The following is a 15,523-nucleotide window of genomic DNA, read 5'->3' as shown; positions in this document are numbered from 1 at the left end:
CCAGTTCATTTCCACTGCACACACACTGGTTGAATCAACGTTGTCCCGCACTTATTTTCAATTAAATTACATTGAACCAACGTGGAATAGACATTGAAATGACGTCTGTGCCCAGTGGGTTGTGATTGTGACAGCCATACCGACCAATTCAACTCCTGTCTGGATGTGTCAGATCAGAGTGAGCTCAAAAGCCTCAGTGGCAAACTATGTGAATTATGTGAATCAAAAACATTGCTCCTCAGATTCATCAGCAGAAACACAGCCATGTACCGGAAGGAGATCAGGCAGCCAGGCCTCCTGGGCATCAGGCTCCCAGGTGGGCAGCAGCAGTAGCCGCCACTGAGAGATGGGAGATAAATCAACGCTCAACCATGGAGCCGCATGAAGGGAAGTGGGGAATCAACTATGGAGCCGCATGAAGGGAAGTGGGGAATCAACTATGGAGCCACATGAAGGGAAGTGGAGAATCAACTATGGAGCCGCATGAAGGGAAGTGGAGAATCAACTATGGAGCCGCATGAAGGGAAGTGGAGAATCAACTATGGAGCCACATGAAGGGAAGTGGAGAATCAACTATGGAGCCACATGAAGGGAAGTGGAGAATCATCTATGGAGCCACATGAAGGGAAGTGGAGAATCAACTATGGAGCCACATGAAGGGAAGTGGAGAATCAACTATGGAGCCACCTGAAGGGAAGTGGAGAATCAACCATGGAACCACATGAAGGGAAGTGGGGAATCAACTATGGAGCCACATGTGGGGAATCAACTATGGAGCCACATGAAGGGAAGTGGAGAATCAACTATGGAGCCACACGAAGGGAAGTGGAGAATCAACTATGGAGCCACATGAAGGGAAGTGGAGAATCAACTATGGAGCCACATGAAGGGAAGTGGAGAATCAACTATGGAGCCACATGTGGAGAATCAACTATGGAGCCGCATGAAGGGAAGTGGAGAATCAACCATGGAGCCACATGAAGGGAAGTGGAGAATCAACTATGGAGCCACATGAAGGGAAGTGGAGAATCAACTATGGAGCCACATGTGGAGAATCAACTATGGAGCCACATGAAGGGAAGTGGGGAATCAACTATGGAGCCACATGAAGGGAAGTGGAGAATCAACTATGGAGCCACATGTGGGGAATCAACTATGGAGCCACATGAAGGGAAGTGGGGAATCAACTATGGAGCCGCATGAAGGGAAGTGGAGAATCATCTATGGAGCCACATGAAGGGAAGTGGAGAATCAACCATGGAGCCACATGAAGGGAAGTGGGGAATCAACTATGGAGCCGCATGAAGGGAAGTGGAGAATCATCTATGGAGCCACATGAAGGGAAGTGGAGAATCAACTATGGAGCCACATGAAGGGAAGTGGAGAATCATCTATGGAGCCACATGAAGGGAAGTGGAGAATCAACTATGGAGCCGCATGAAGGGAAGTGGAGAATCAACTATGGAGCCACATGAAGGGAAGTGGAGAATCAACTATGGAGCCACATGAAGGGAAGTGGAGAATCAACTATGGAGCTGCATGAAGGGAAGTGGAGAATCAACTATGGAGCCACATGTGGGGAATCAACTATGGAGCCACATGAAGGGAAGTGGAGAATCAACTATGGAGCCACATGAAGGGAAGTGGAGAATCAACTATGGAGCCACATGAAGGGAAGTGGAGAATCAACCATGGAATCACATGAAGGGAAGTGGGGAATCAACCATGGAATCACACGAAGGGAGGTGGAGAATCAACCATGGAATCACACGAAGTGACGTGAGAATCAACCATGGAATCACATGAAGGGAAGTGGGGAATCAACCATGTGGAGAATCAACCATGGAACCACACGAAGTGACGTGGAGAATCAACCATGGAACCACATGAAGGGAGGTGGAGAACAGGGACAGGATGTGAAACACAACTAGTCTGTGCCCCATTGGAGAGAGGGAGCCTGGCCACAGGACTAGACAGACAGACAAACAGACAGACATGCACATACACACACACACACACACACCCTGCCCAGCGAGGCCCAGAGGAGAAGCCAGATGTGACTTGGTAGCCCAGATGGGAGAGGCCTGGAGTCATTGGAGGCCAGGGAACAGATTGAAATTACAATTAAAATTGGGAGGGGACGATTAAAGAGACCATAAAAAAAGTAATTGACTCTCAAGTAACCGAAATGCCAGACCTGACACACTGAATACATTGACTATGTTACATACTGTACACAAGGAAGCAATGAAATTCTCAAATAGTCACATGAAACTAATCATAAACATCAGCAGACAGCTGCCTGGGGTTTCATTTCCTCTACACATGGATTTCACTTCCTCTTTAAAAATGAATGTCATAAGGATTTGTCAGTTATTTCAGTGTGATCAATTTGTCAATACCCTCTACTTTAATAAATCAGAACAAAGGATTAAATCCCTTTCATCCACTGTCAAAGCAAAATCTCCGCATAGAGCAGCACTGCAGAGCTCTGTCCCTCTGAAGTGGTGGCTTTAAATGAGCGGGCAGTTTGTTGACTCATCATAAACAAACGTATCAGGAACAGACACAACACGAAGGTCATCAGGAAGTAACATTGTGATGTAACAAGAGGAACGCAATGTTGTACAACACATAATAGCTAACAAGTAGAGCTTTTGAGGCAGTCACAAATGCTACCACTGAGTCCCTCGGAAGACATGGCTCCAGTAAGACTAGATAATTATCTCTCCAACGCTGTAGGAAATCAGATGTCTCATGTGCTCTTTAACCTTTTAGTGGGCTAAGTCAGGGTCACACAGTGTTTCTTGGTGGTCTTAAACATTACTTTTAAATAAAAGTATACACCTCACACACATGGTTATGGCCTTAAAAAGAAAAGAAGACACCTGTACCATGTCAGATATAGAGTCGAAATATATTACATTTTTCACTTGCATCCCAATATTACACTTTATATACATCACAGAAGACTGAAATATAACAACAGCTTTTGACAGAGAAACACAGGATTTTATGTGTTTTTTAAAAAAATAAGAAAAAAATTCCACCCATGAGACCCCTAGAGGGCGATTTGGTCATGTGACTGCAGGAAAGCCACAGTCAGTGACATTAATGTAGGTCATCTGTAGAATTTTTCAAAAATAGTGATAGTATTGACTGTACATGCTGCTTTGTTATGAGGCGTTTGAGGGTGAGTTGTCCTCTCAAGACACACCAGGATAGATATCCGGATAGAGCGCTTCCCTGAGATAACCCTACCCCTGCTGGAGTGGAGCTACACCACAGCCACAACACCGGTCTGTTCTGTTGCACCACTCCATTGAGCTTTGTAACGTGCAGGTCACTGACCCAACTCTTCAGCATGGAAAAAGAGAAAAACAGAAAGGTGTTTCCCTCTCTTCTCTTTCAAAAGCATACACTTGTTGACATACTTTTTAATGCAGAATTACAGTATTACACTTCATACTGCTATAACGTGTACACATCATTGAGCGATCAGATTGATCAAATAAATTAAGAGTTTCATTCCAAAATGCTATATGTCTATTTTCAGAAATGTTTGTAAATTAGCATTTTATTGTTTAAGAACATATGAAAGAGATTGTTTGTTTTTTTCATCAGCTAATCATGGAATGACATGTACACTACCGGTCAAAAGTTTTAGAACACCTACTCATTCAAGGGTATTTCTTTATTGTTGACCATTTTCTACATTGTACAATAATACTGCCCTACCAAGCAAAAGGGCAGTAACTGCTCGTTGAGTGTAACTGAGAAAAATGTATTTAAAGTTTTCACATTGTTCAGCCAAATTAGTTGTAGGAAGATCACTGGAAAATGTGGTTAACTGTTGTCTTACTATGATGTAATGTTTGATTCATATTGACCCTGAACTCTGACCTTTGACCCTAGACGACAGTTACTGCCTTCTTGCTTAATACACCCACTAGAATATGTTTCCATGATCTTTTACCAAATAGGGCTATCTTCTGTCACAACACAACTGATTGGCTCAAACGCATTAAGGAAAGAAATTCCACAAATGTACTTTTGACAAGGCACACCTGTTAATTGAAATGCATTCCAGGTGACTACCTCATGAAGCTGGTTGAGAAAATGCCAAGAGTGTGCAAAGCTGTCATCAAGGCAAAGGGTGGCTATTTTAAGTGATCTCAAATATTAAATATATTTTGATTTGTTTAACACTTTTTTGGTTACTACATGATTCCATATGTGTCATGATTCCATATGTGTTATTTAATTAATGGTATGTCTTCACTATTATTCTACAATGTAGAAAATAGTAAAAAAATTCAATTAAAATAAAAACTTGAATGAGTAGGTTTTTTAAATCTATCACTTGATAGTTTCATTTCAGAGAGACAAATTTCATGTTTTGTTGCGAAACGCTACATATCCGCCTCATTCTCAGAAAAATAAGTGGTACTTACAGGTTTTACACAGTCAAATGTGACAAATATATATATTTTTTTTTATAAAGAACTGTGCAAATGATACATTTGTGACATTAATATTTGAAAAAGGGTTTTGACATTTTACTCATTTAGTTGATGCTGTTATCCAGAGCATCTTACAGGGCATTCATCTTCAGATAGCTAGCTGAGACAACCACATATCACAATTAAATCACATTTTATTGGTCACATACACATCTTTAGCAGATATTATTATAGCAGATAGTAGCGAAATGCTTGTGTTCCTAGCTCCAACAGTGCAGTGATATCTAACAATACACAACGATACACACATCTAAAAGTGTGTGCTCAGTCCCCTCCTGTACTCCCTGTTCACCCACGACTGCATGGCCAGGCACGACTCCAACACCATCATTAAGTTTGCAGACGACACAACAGTGGTAGGCCTGATCACCGACAACGACGAGACCGCCTATAGGGAGGAGGTCAGAGACCTGGCCGGGTGGTGCCAGAATAACAACCTATCCCTCAACGTAACCAAGACTAAGGAGATGATTGTGGACTACAGGAAAAGGAGGACCGAGCACGCCCCCATTCTCATCGACGGGGCTGTAGTGGAGCAGGTTGAGAGCTTCAAGTTCCTTGGTGTCCACATCAACAACAAACTAAAATGGTCCAAACACACCAAGACAGTCGTGAAGAGGGCACGACAAAGCCTATTCCCCCTCAGGAAACCAAAAGATTTGGCATGGGTCCTGAGATCCTCAAAAGGTTCTACAGCTGCAACATCGAGAGCATCCTGACTGGTAGCATCACTGCCTGGTACAGCAATTGCTCGGCCTCTGACCACAAGGCACTACAGAGGGTTGTGCGTACGGCCCAGTACATCACTGGGGCTAAGCTGCCTGCCATCCAGGACCTCTACACCAGGCGGTGTCAGAGGAAGGCCCTAAAAATTGTCGAAGACCCCAGCCCCCCCAGTCATAGACTGTTCTCTCTACTACCGCATGGCAAGCGGTACCGGAGTGCCAAGTCTAGGACAAAAAGGCTTCTCAAAAGTTTTTACCCCCATGCCATAAGACTCCTGAACAGGTAACCAAATGGCTACCCAGACTATTTGCATTGTGTGCCCCCCCCCCCCCCAACCCCTCTTTTTACGCCGCTGCTACTCTCTGTTTATCATATATGCATAGTCACTTTAACTATACATTCATGTACATATTACTTCAATTGGGCCGACCAAACACATTGGCTAACCGGGCTATCTGCATTGTGTTTGACACCATCCTAATATTGAGTTGCACCCCTCCCCTTTTTACCCTCAGAACAGCCTCAATTCGTCGGCGCATGGACTCTACAAGGTGTCGAAAGCGTTCCACAGGGATGCTGGCCCATGTTGACTCCAATGCTTCCCACAGTTGTGTCAAGTTGGCTGGATGTCCTTTGGGTGATGGACCATTCTTGATACACATGGGAAACTGTTAAGCGTGAAAAACCCAGCAGCGTTGCAGTTCTTGACACAAACCGGTGTGCCTGGCACCTACTACCATATCCCGTTCAAAGGCACTTAAATATTTTGTCTTGCCCATTCACCCCCTGAATGGCACACACACACACACACACGATCCATGTTTCAATTGTCTGAAGGCTTAAAAATCCTTCTTTAACCCGTCTCCTCCTCTTCATCTATACTGATTGAAGTGGACTTAACAAGTGACATCAATAAGGGATCATCGTTTCACCTGGATTCACCTGGTCAGTCTATGTCATGGAAAGAGCAGCTGTTCATAATGCTTTGTATACTCGTTCTGCAGCAAAAACCCATTTTAATACCCGTCTAAAATCTATTCATAAAGAAATCTGAGAACTGTAATATTTTTTTACATTTTACACACACGTGAAGGTACCCATAAGTGATCTGATGAAAAAACACAAACGTGATAAATTGGTGGATATAGCATTTTGGAATGAAACTCTTCAAATGTAATAAATGAAATGACATGGACCACTATATCATAGTGTAGCTCTATGGTCAGAATAATGTTTTCACATCTTCCTCTGTTATATTTATGTGACTCGTTCCAATCTGTCTAAAACGTTTCACTAATCACCTCATTTCAGGGCATTGTTGAGGCACTATTTGTGGAATAGCTGTCCACCGGGTTTAAGTCCATAAAATGTATTACAGAAACTATTTATGGCTGGATAATGTGTACTTTCCCCTTTGACAACAGCTGATCAGTGAAATCAAGGAGCCAAAGGCCACATCAACAGCCATCTTGGTGTGCAGTGACATGGTTGTGACTAGAAAAGCTATAGAACCAACTTTGGGAGTAGAAAACAATTCCTATAATTCAGGCACTTGATCTCAGTATTGCCTGCAGGTCTCTCTCTCTCTCTCTCTCTCTCTCTCTCTCTCTCTCTCTCTCTCTCTCTCTCTCTCTCTCTCTCACTCTCTCTCTCTCTCTCTCTCTCTCTCTCTCTCTCTCTCTCTCTCTCTCTCTCTCTCTCTCTCTCTCTCTCTCTCTCTCTCTCTCTCTCTCTCTCTCTCTCTCTCTCTCTCTCTCTCTCTCTCTCTCACTCTCACTCTCAGTTTCCATGGAAACAGAATAGGACTTTTATTGGTGCTGTTTGTCAAATATTTGACAGCTTGCTCTGACAATCTGATACTCTTCTAAATGGACCTGGAAGTTGAGGTTTGTCACAAGTCCCCCTGCTGATGTGGTCATGTCTATTTCCTGAACAATTTAAGGAGAGCCGCACACTCTGGGAGCTCAGATGCAATAATTTAATAACCTAATATCCAACGTTTCGACAGACAAGCTGTCTTCATCAGGGTATAATGACAAACACTGCAGGGGTGACTAGTTTATATAGTGTCAAAGGACACATGTCTATTTCCTGAAAACTCTCATGAATAATTTTGAACTTGGAAACCATCATTTTTGTTTCTAGATATATTACATTTCAAATCAACAACAACAGTTATTAAATAGAACACTATAACAATTCTTAAGATTGTTCCTCTTTCCCCGCTACCTCTTTAAAGACTGAGGGCACGGTGTTTTGATAACAGAGCACTGACGGGGCGAAAGGGTGCCAATGGCTTTAAAGGGAGAGACTTTGAGAGCGAAGGCATCCGGTGTTAATCGATGAGCTGCAATAAGAGGAGAACAGTGTAATCTCATTAACGGATTAACACCAAAGATGAATGAGCACCGTCTTCCTAGATCTGATCTCTCCCTCTCCCTCTCCCTCTCCCTCTCCCTCTCCCTCTCCGTCTCCTCTCTCCCCTCCCTCTCTCCCCCTCTCTCTCTCTCTCCCTCTCTCTCTCTCCCTCTCTCCTATCTCCCCCCCTCTCTCTCTCCCCCCCTCTCTCTATCTCTCTCTCCCTCTCTCTCTCTCTCTCTCTCTCTCTCTCTCTCTCTCTCTCTCTACCCCTCTCTCTCTCTACCTCTCTCTCTCTCTCTCTCTCTCTCTCTCTCTCTCTCTCTCTCTCTCTCTCTCTCTCTCTCTCTCCTCTCTCTCTCTCTCTCCCCCCCTCTCTCTCTCTCTCTCTCTCTCTCTCTCTCTCTCTCTCTCCCCCCGCTCTCTCTCTCCTCTCTCTCTCTCTCTCTCTCTCTCTCTCTCTCTCTCTCTCTCTGCACCCTCCTACTCTCTCACATCTCACAGATGCAATGATGTTTCACATCTGCCTCCAGTTGCACTTAGAGGATTTGCCCCACAGCCATGAATGATTACATGGCTCTTTAATACTCCTTCCATGTACCACTGCAGCTGTATGTCAAGCTCTGTGATTTCTTTCCTTGATGGTGAAGGGATTATTTTCACACCAAGTAATCACTTTGTCCCAAATAGCTCCAAAATGTCGAGATGCAGGTCAATAGTTTAATTTACCGTTAATTCAATTTTTATGAAAAAATACAGATAATGATTCAACAAGTTGAATGATGACGATTGATAAGTGAAATGATTTGAAAGCAGATAGCCTGATGTTGCATCCATGCCTTGCACAATTTTATACGGATGCCATATCCCCATTTTCCTATGGTTTATCAATGGGAGGGAGACATCCCCTACAGTTGGCTGTGGGTCATAGGGATTGATCACTGAGATCAATAGTCTGTATGTAACTTCAGTAGAGTTAATAGCACAACATGCGATATCACAATGTATATATTCCTTTTTCTACCTCTCTGTTTCACAACATTTATCATAGTATCATAGTTGAACCTTTAATGCTTCCTGCTGAGCTGAGGGAAATAATGCTATTGGTGCTCTGCCAAGAAGAAAACAGGATTATCCTCTCCCAAAGCAAATGAAATAGGACAGGTTTATACAAGATGGATCAAGACATTCATCATAGACACATCCCTCCCACACAGTTTGACACAGACACACTACTGCTGCTGCTCTCTTCAGAGACAGAGAGAGAGAGAGAGAGAGAGAGAGAGAGAGAGAGAGAGAGAGAGAGAGAGAGAGAGAGAGAGAGAGAGAGAGAGAGAGAGAGAGAGAGAGCACAGCCCAGCTTCCCAGCACATAGAAAATCTTTCATTTATGTTTTGAAAATGAATCATCAAAGTCATCCTATGGTTAAAACTAACTAAGCTACTGAAAGTGACTCTGTTTGTGCAGTATTGATTTAGCCTCAGCCCCCTGTGACCTTTGACCTAACTGACCTGTAACTATACTGCAGTGGTAGGAGCAGAAATGGGTGTGGGGTAGCTGAGGTGAGATCACCAGCAGACAGTCAGGCAGCCATTCAACACACCTGGCACATTTATGAGGAGAGGAGATGGGAGATGAGAGGAGAGAAAGGGAGTGGAGAGGAGAGAGGAGAAGAGGAGAAGAGGAGAGGAGGGGATAGGAGAGGAGGGGAGAGGAGAGAGGAGGGGTGGGGAACGAAGAGGGGAGAGGAGAAGAGAAGAGAGGAGATGAGGGAAGAGGGGAGATGAAAGGAGAGGAGAGGAGAGAAGAGAGGAGAGAAAGGGAGTGGAGAGGAGAGAGGAGAAGAGGAGAAGAGGAGAGGAGGGGATAGGAGAGGAGGGGAGATGAAAGGAGAGGAGAGAGGAGGGGAGGGGAACGAAGAGGGGAGAGGAGAAGAGAAGAGAGGAGATGAGGGAAGAGGGGAGATGAAAGGAGAGGAGAGGAGAGAAGAGAGGAAGGGGCTGTGGAACAGCAAACACAGGGGGTGTCAGACTGGTCCTGTTCGGGTCCTGACACTCTCGCGGGACCCTGATCCCCTCTGCTCGCCCTCACCTAAACCCAAACCCCCTGAACTGCCAGCCCTGCTCACAACTCCTCCGCAAATATTGACCCGTATTAACCAGAGAGCTAGAAACATAAATCATAACGTGTTTGAGTTGAGCAAATACACTGTTGAGAGCAACTGTGGCAAACGTGTGATAGTCGAGTCGACTCCAGCAACTTGTCTTTACATGGGCAAAGGGTGATGTGTCAATAACTGCTCACCCCCATGCCATTTCTGGCACTCTTGTGCTGAGTGCGTCATTGACAAATATTGACAAATTATGATACATTTGGTCCTTTTAGATTTTAGGACTGAATGAGAATCACATTCACATGTTCTGTTCCCATTCTTGGCCCACACAGTATAATATGTGCTGTGATGTATCTCGCTCTTTCTGTCTCTCAGGCTCTGCGTTCCATCAGTATCCCAGTTGACTGTCTGTCCCAGTAATATTTATTGTATGAGACACAGGCATTGAGATATGAAGGGTTCTGTTCAATCTGAAAAGTGTTACAGATTCCGTGATAGATATGTAAAGGTAATTTCCGATTGAACGTTTACCGTGCATGCAGTCTTTGCCGTTACATTTAAATCATGCTGTAAAGCTGAACTTCCGCGACATGGATTGAAAAGAGCCAGGATTCAAACTGATAGCAGAAAATGCAGCTTCTCTCACTTTCGCAGTAAACGCTGCATGTGTCGGGTCATTCGGGAAATTGCCTTTAAAAGCCACTTTGTCTGCAACCTGCGATCGGATTGAATCTTGGCCAAAATGTCTTCCAGGATGTCCTCCTCCTTCTGTTGGTCATTTCCATCTACAAGCAGAATAGACAAGATACACTGATTTATGTGTTACTTTTGTACCCTGATGAGGTGCTTGGGGTTTGTTGTGAGCCAATGTTCAAAACAACACATACACAAACACACACAAACACACACAAACACACACACAAACACACACAAACACACACAAACACACACACACAAACACACACGCACACACGCACACACACACAAACACACACAAACACACACAAACACTACGAACGTCCTTTTGGTCCCGTGCGATTCCGTCAGGTCCAGTATCCTCTTCTGCCTCTTGACATCTGGGAAAAGAGCTGTAATCATCCACGACTGTGGGAAAGAGGGAGAAACCTTAGTTCAATCATGTGCTATACCAGAATGGAAGAAAAGCATTGCAACACATGGCTTCTCTCAAGCACACTCCTGATGATCACTTTTCACACAGACCAGCTGGTGACCAAAATAATGTATTTCTGAATGTTCCTCGGCCTAACTGTGATTGACCAAGCGTGACGGAATCACACCGAAAGGCTACTATTTTTAGACCTACATAGCCACAGAAATGACCAATGGATTACCCAAATTACGCCACTATAGCCTTGGTGCCTCGCCATGCTGTTAAAGCTGTCTGGATTAGACTAATAAACATTGTCACATCCCTTGGTATGTCAGGCTCAGCCCCTGTCTGTCTAGGATGGTTTTCAGCTCATGCTTGTCAATATAATATATTGTGATGTCCTAGTGGTTTTGTCTCACAACAGTAAAGGGAAACTTCTTTAATAAGTTTCAGAGACAGATATTTGGCCTTGACAAGCTTAAACGACAAACAGCTGCTGGAATGGTTATGGAATCCCAGAGGCTGTGACGGGTTGCACAGATACTTCATTTTGAATGTTTACAATTAGTTAATCTCCTCAGCGTGTGAATAATCCAGTTAAGTACATGAAGTACTATTGGAGAACATGGAAGTTGTATATGGATTCAAAATATCTCTCCAGCTAAATAATTCCCACTCAAATCATTGTTGCAAAATGCAGATGTAGAATAGTTTTGTGAAGTTAATTCAAAGACATTCGCAAATACTGTTGTGTTTATCCATGTATATGGTTAACTGTTACATGTGAGCCAATGAGTGTGTGGGCTGAAGACTGAACAGTGTAGTAGCAGTGATGAGACAGCACATAATCCCCCAGCAGCCCCAGGTCTGCCGTCTCTGCCCCGCCTGGCCTGCTGTAAAACCACACCACAGACTCCTGTGTGTGCAACGCAGAGCAATTTTTCCCAGGCAGAAATCCCCCGGCCCGCTCCAAGCCTCAGCCCCTGAGGAATACCAGAGGTGTGACTCAGTTAGCGGAGTGTAACCCTCAGACAAAACCGTTGAGAGTGAGCCAACCCTGGAAAGCCCCCACGTCTCCCCAAAATGACCCCTATCCCTCTCTCTCACTCCCCGTCTCCAGCAGCGTTTGAGGAGTCAAAACAAGCACCCACCCCAGTACGGAGTTGTGCGTCACATTGGTTTTGGCTAGCCAGAGCTAATTCAAAAACACCCAGAATAACAGTTTGGTTAGAAAAATCACATATGGAGGGCATGTGTAAATTGAATCGAGAACACAGCACTGAGCAAAACCAATCACCATGTCAAACTGTTTTATGAATGCCTTGTTTTTGCAGTGACTACAGCTTTTTTTTGTACAATACTTTATTTGATTCATGTTTGAAGTGTTTTACGGTGTTTTTATTTTTTTGGGCTGCCACTCTTGGCTGTGGAGGCATGAGGTCAAGTCTTGGACTAACCATACACTGAGTTTGTTTGACATCACACTAACAGCATGTCTATTACAACACTATTGTGCCATAGATTAGAACACAATTGTGTCATAGATTATAACACTATTGTGTCATAGATTAGAACACTATTGTGCCATAGATTATAACACTATTGTGCCATAGATTAGAAAACTATTGTGCCATAGATTATAACACTATTGTGCCATAGATTAGAAAACTATTGTGCCATAGATTATAACACTATTGTGTCATAGATTAGAACACTATTGTGTCATAGATTAGAACACTATTGTGTCATAGATTAGAACACTATTGTGTCATAGATTAGAACACTATTGTGTCATAGATTAGAAAACTATTGTGTCATAGATTATAACACTATTGTGTAAAAGATTAGAACACAATTCTGTCAAAGATTATAACACTATTGTGTCAGATTAGAACAATATTGTGTGAGATTAGAACACAATTGTGACACAGTTTAGAACACTATTGTGTCGTAGATTAGAACACTATAGTGTCCGATTAGAACACAATTTGTCATAGATTATAACACTATTGTGTCATAGATTAGAACACAATTTGTCATAGATTAGAGCACTATTGTGTCGTAGATTAGAGCACTATTGTGTCGTAGATTAGAACACTATTGTGTCAGAATAGATCACAATTGTGTCATAGATTAGAGCACTATTGTGTCGTAGATTAGAACACTATTGTGTCAGAATAGATCACAATTGTGTCATAGATTAGAGCACTATTGTGTCAGATTAGAACGCTATTGTGTCAGATGAGAACACTATTGTGTCATAGATTAGAACACTATTGTGTCAGATTAGAACACTTTTGTTTTATAGATTAGAACACTATTGTGTCATAGATTAGAACAATCAATAAATCAATCAAACGTATTTATAGTCCTTTTTACATCAGCCAATGTCACAAAACTGTACAGAAACCCAGCCTAAAACCCCAAACAGTAGCGTAAAAGTAGCAACGCTATAAAAGTAGCGAGGCTATATACAGTAGCGAGGCTAAATATAGTAGCGAGGCTATATAAAGTAGCGAGGCTATATACAGTAGCAAGGTTATAAAAGTAGCGAGGCTATATACAGTAGTGAGGTTATACACATTAGCGAGGCTATATACAGTAGCGAGGCTATATACAGTAGCGAGGCAATATACAGTAGCGAGGCTATATACAGTAGCGAGGCTATATAAAGTAGCGAGGCTATAAAAGTAGCGAGGCTACAGACAGACACCGGTTAGTCAGGCTGATTGAGGCTATATAAAGTAGCGAGGCTATGTCCCACTGTTTATTTGTGCGAGGTCCAACAGCTCCTCAGCTCCAAGTGCTAACCTGAAATGTGTTGTTTCTCACAATGCTGATACCAGGGGCAGACTGAGCATTGCGCCAGTCTCAGGCCTGGGCGCCAGAGTACTGAGGTGCCAGCCACAGACAGACAGCAGGCAGCACAGAATCTATGGCTCCACAAACAAAATAACAGAATATATGTGTAAGACTGAAATCATTGTATAATTCAATAGAGTGCTTCTCAAACTAAATTTTTTCTTTAAAAATATTTCACAAGCCGAACATCTGTGGAAAAACAGTAGAAATACCCATTGTAGAGTATGTCTCGAGCACGTAACATCAATGATCTAAACTAAGGCAACTTCCATAATCATCTATAATCCAGGGAATGTAATAATTATTGTAGAGAACGCTGCAATGCTCTGATGATTCAGTTGACCTAAATGTAAACTGTGAGCAGTTACTAAAGACCTGTGTCATCTTGATGAAACACACTCAGCACTCACTTACTCACTCAAATCAGGGCACTCCCACCCTGGCACCCATTTAAGGTCATGATTGTTTTGAAAAGTGTATCAACCCCTGATGACATTGCTCACCGTTATTTCATTGTATACAAGCTGCGATGAAGACACACAAACCCTCCTAAACACAAACACTTATGTGCTCCAGTGTGTTGTGGATGGCTGAGCATGTGACTCCTGCAACTTACTCGCAGCGTCACACACAGATCACATTTCCATATTCCTTCTAGCAATAATATACCAAGACTGGGTTTTTATGTTGAGCAAAATGTCTGAGACTCAAAAATCTGGAACTCAAGCTAGTGGCCAGTAAATCACTGGGAAAGGAGAGGCCTGGTGTCTCATACAGAGAGACAGACACATGAACACTGTCTGACCTACACAACACTGACCTACACAATACTGTCTGACCTACACAACACTGTCTGACCTACACAACACTGTCTGACCTACACAACACTGTCCTACACAACACTGTCTGACCTACACAACACTGATCTACACAACACTGTCTGACCTACACAACACTGATCTACACAACACTGTCTGACCTACACAACACTGATCTACACAAAACTGATCTACACAACACTGACCTACACAACACTGTCTAACCTACACAACACTGTCTGACCTACACAACACTGACCTACACAACACTGATCTACACAACACTGACCTACACAACACTGATCTACACAACACTGATCTACACAACACTGTCTGATCTACACAACACGGATCTACACAACACTGATCTACACAACACGGATCTACACAACACTGATCTACACAACACTGACCTACACAACACTGATCTACACAACACTGATCTACACAACACTGATCTACACAAAACTGATCTACACAACACTGTCTGACCTACACAACACGGATCTACACAACACTGATCTACACAACACTGATCTACACAACACTGATCTACACAACACTGATCTACACAACACTGACCTACACAACACTGATCTACACAACACTGATCTACACAACACTGACCTACACAACACTGATCTACACAACACTGATCTACACAACACTGTCTGACCTACACAACACTGATCTACACAAAACTGATCTACACAACACTGATCTACACAACACTGTCTGATCTACACAACACTGATCTACACAAAACTGATCTACACAACACTGATCTACACAACACTGTCTGATCTACACAACACGGATCTACACAGCACTCATCTACACAACACTGACCTACACAACACGGATCTACACAACACTGATCTACACAAAACTGATCTACACAACACTGATCTACACAACACTGTCTGATCTACACAACACTGTCTGACCTACACAACACGGATCTACACAACACTGATCTACACAAAACTGATCTACACAACACTGTCTGATC

Source organism: Salvelinus alpinus, chromosome 13 (genome assembly GCF_045679555.1).
Source record: "Salvelinus alpinus chromosome 13, SLU_Salpinus.1, whole genome shotgun sequence".
Taxonomy (NCBI): Eukaryota; Metazoa; Chordata; class Actinopteri; order Salmoniformes; family Salmonidae; genus Salvelinus; species Salvelinus alpinus.
Note: the sequence above shows the minus strand (reverse complement) of the source record.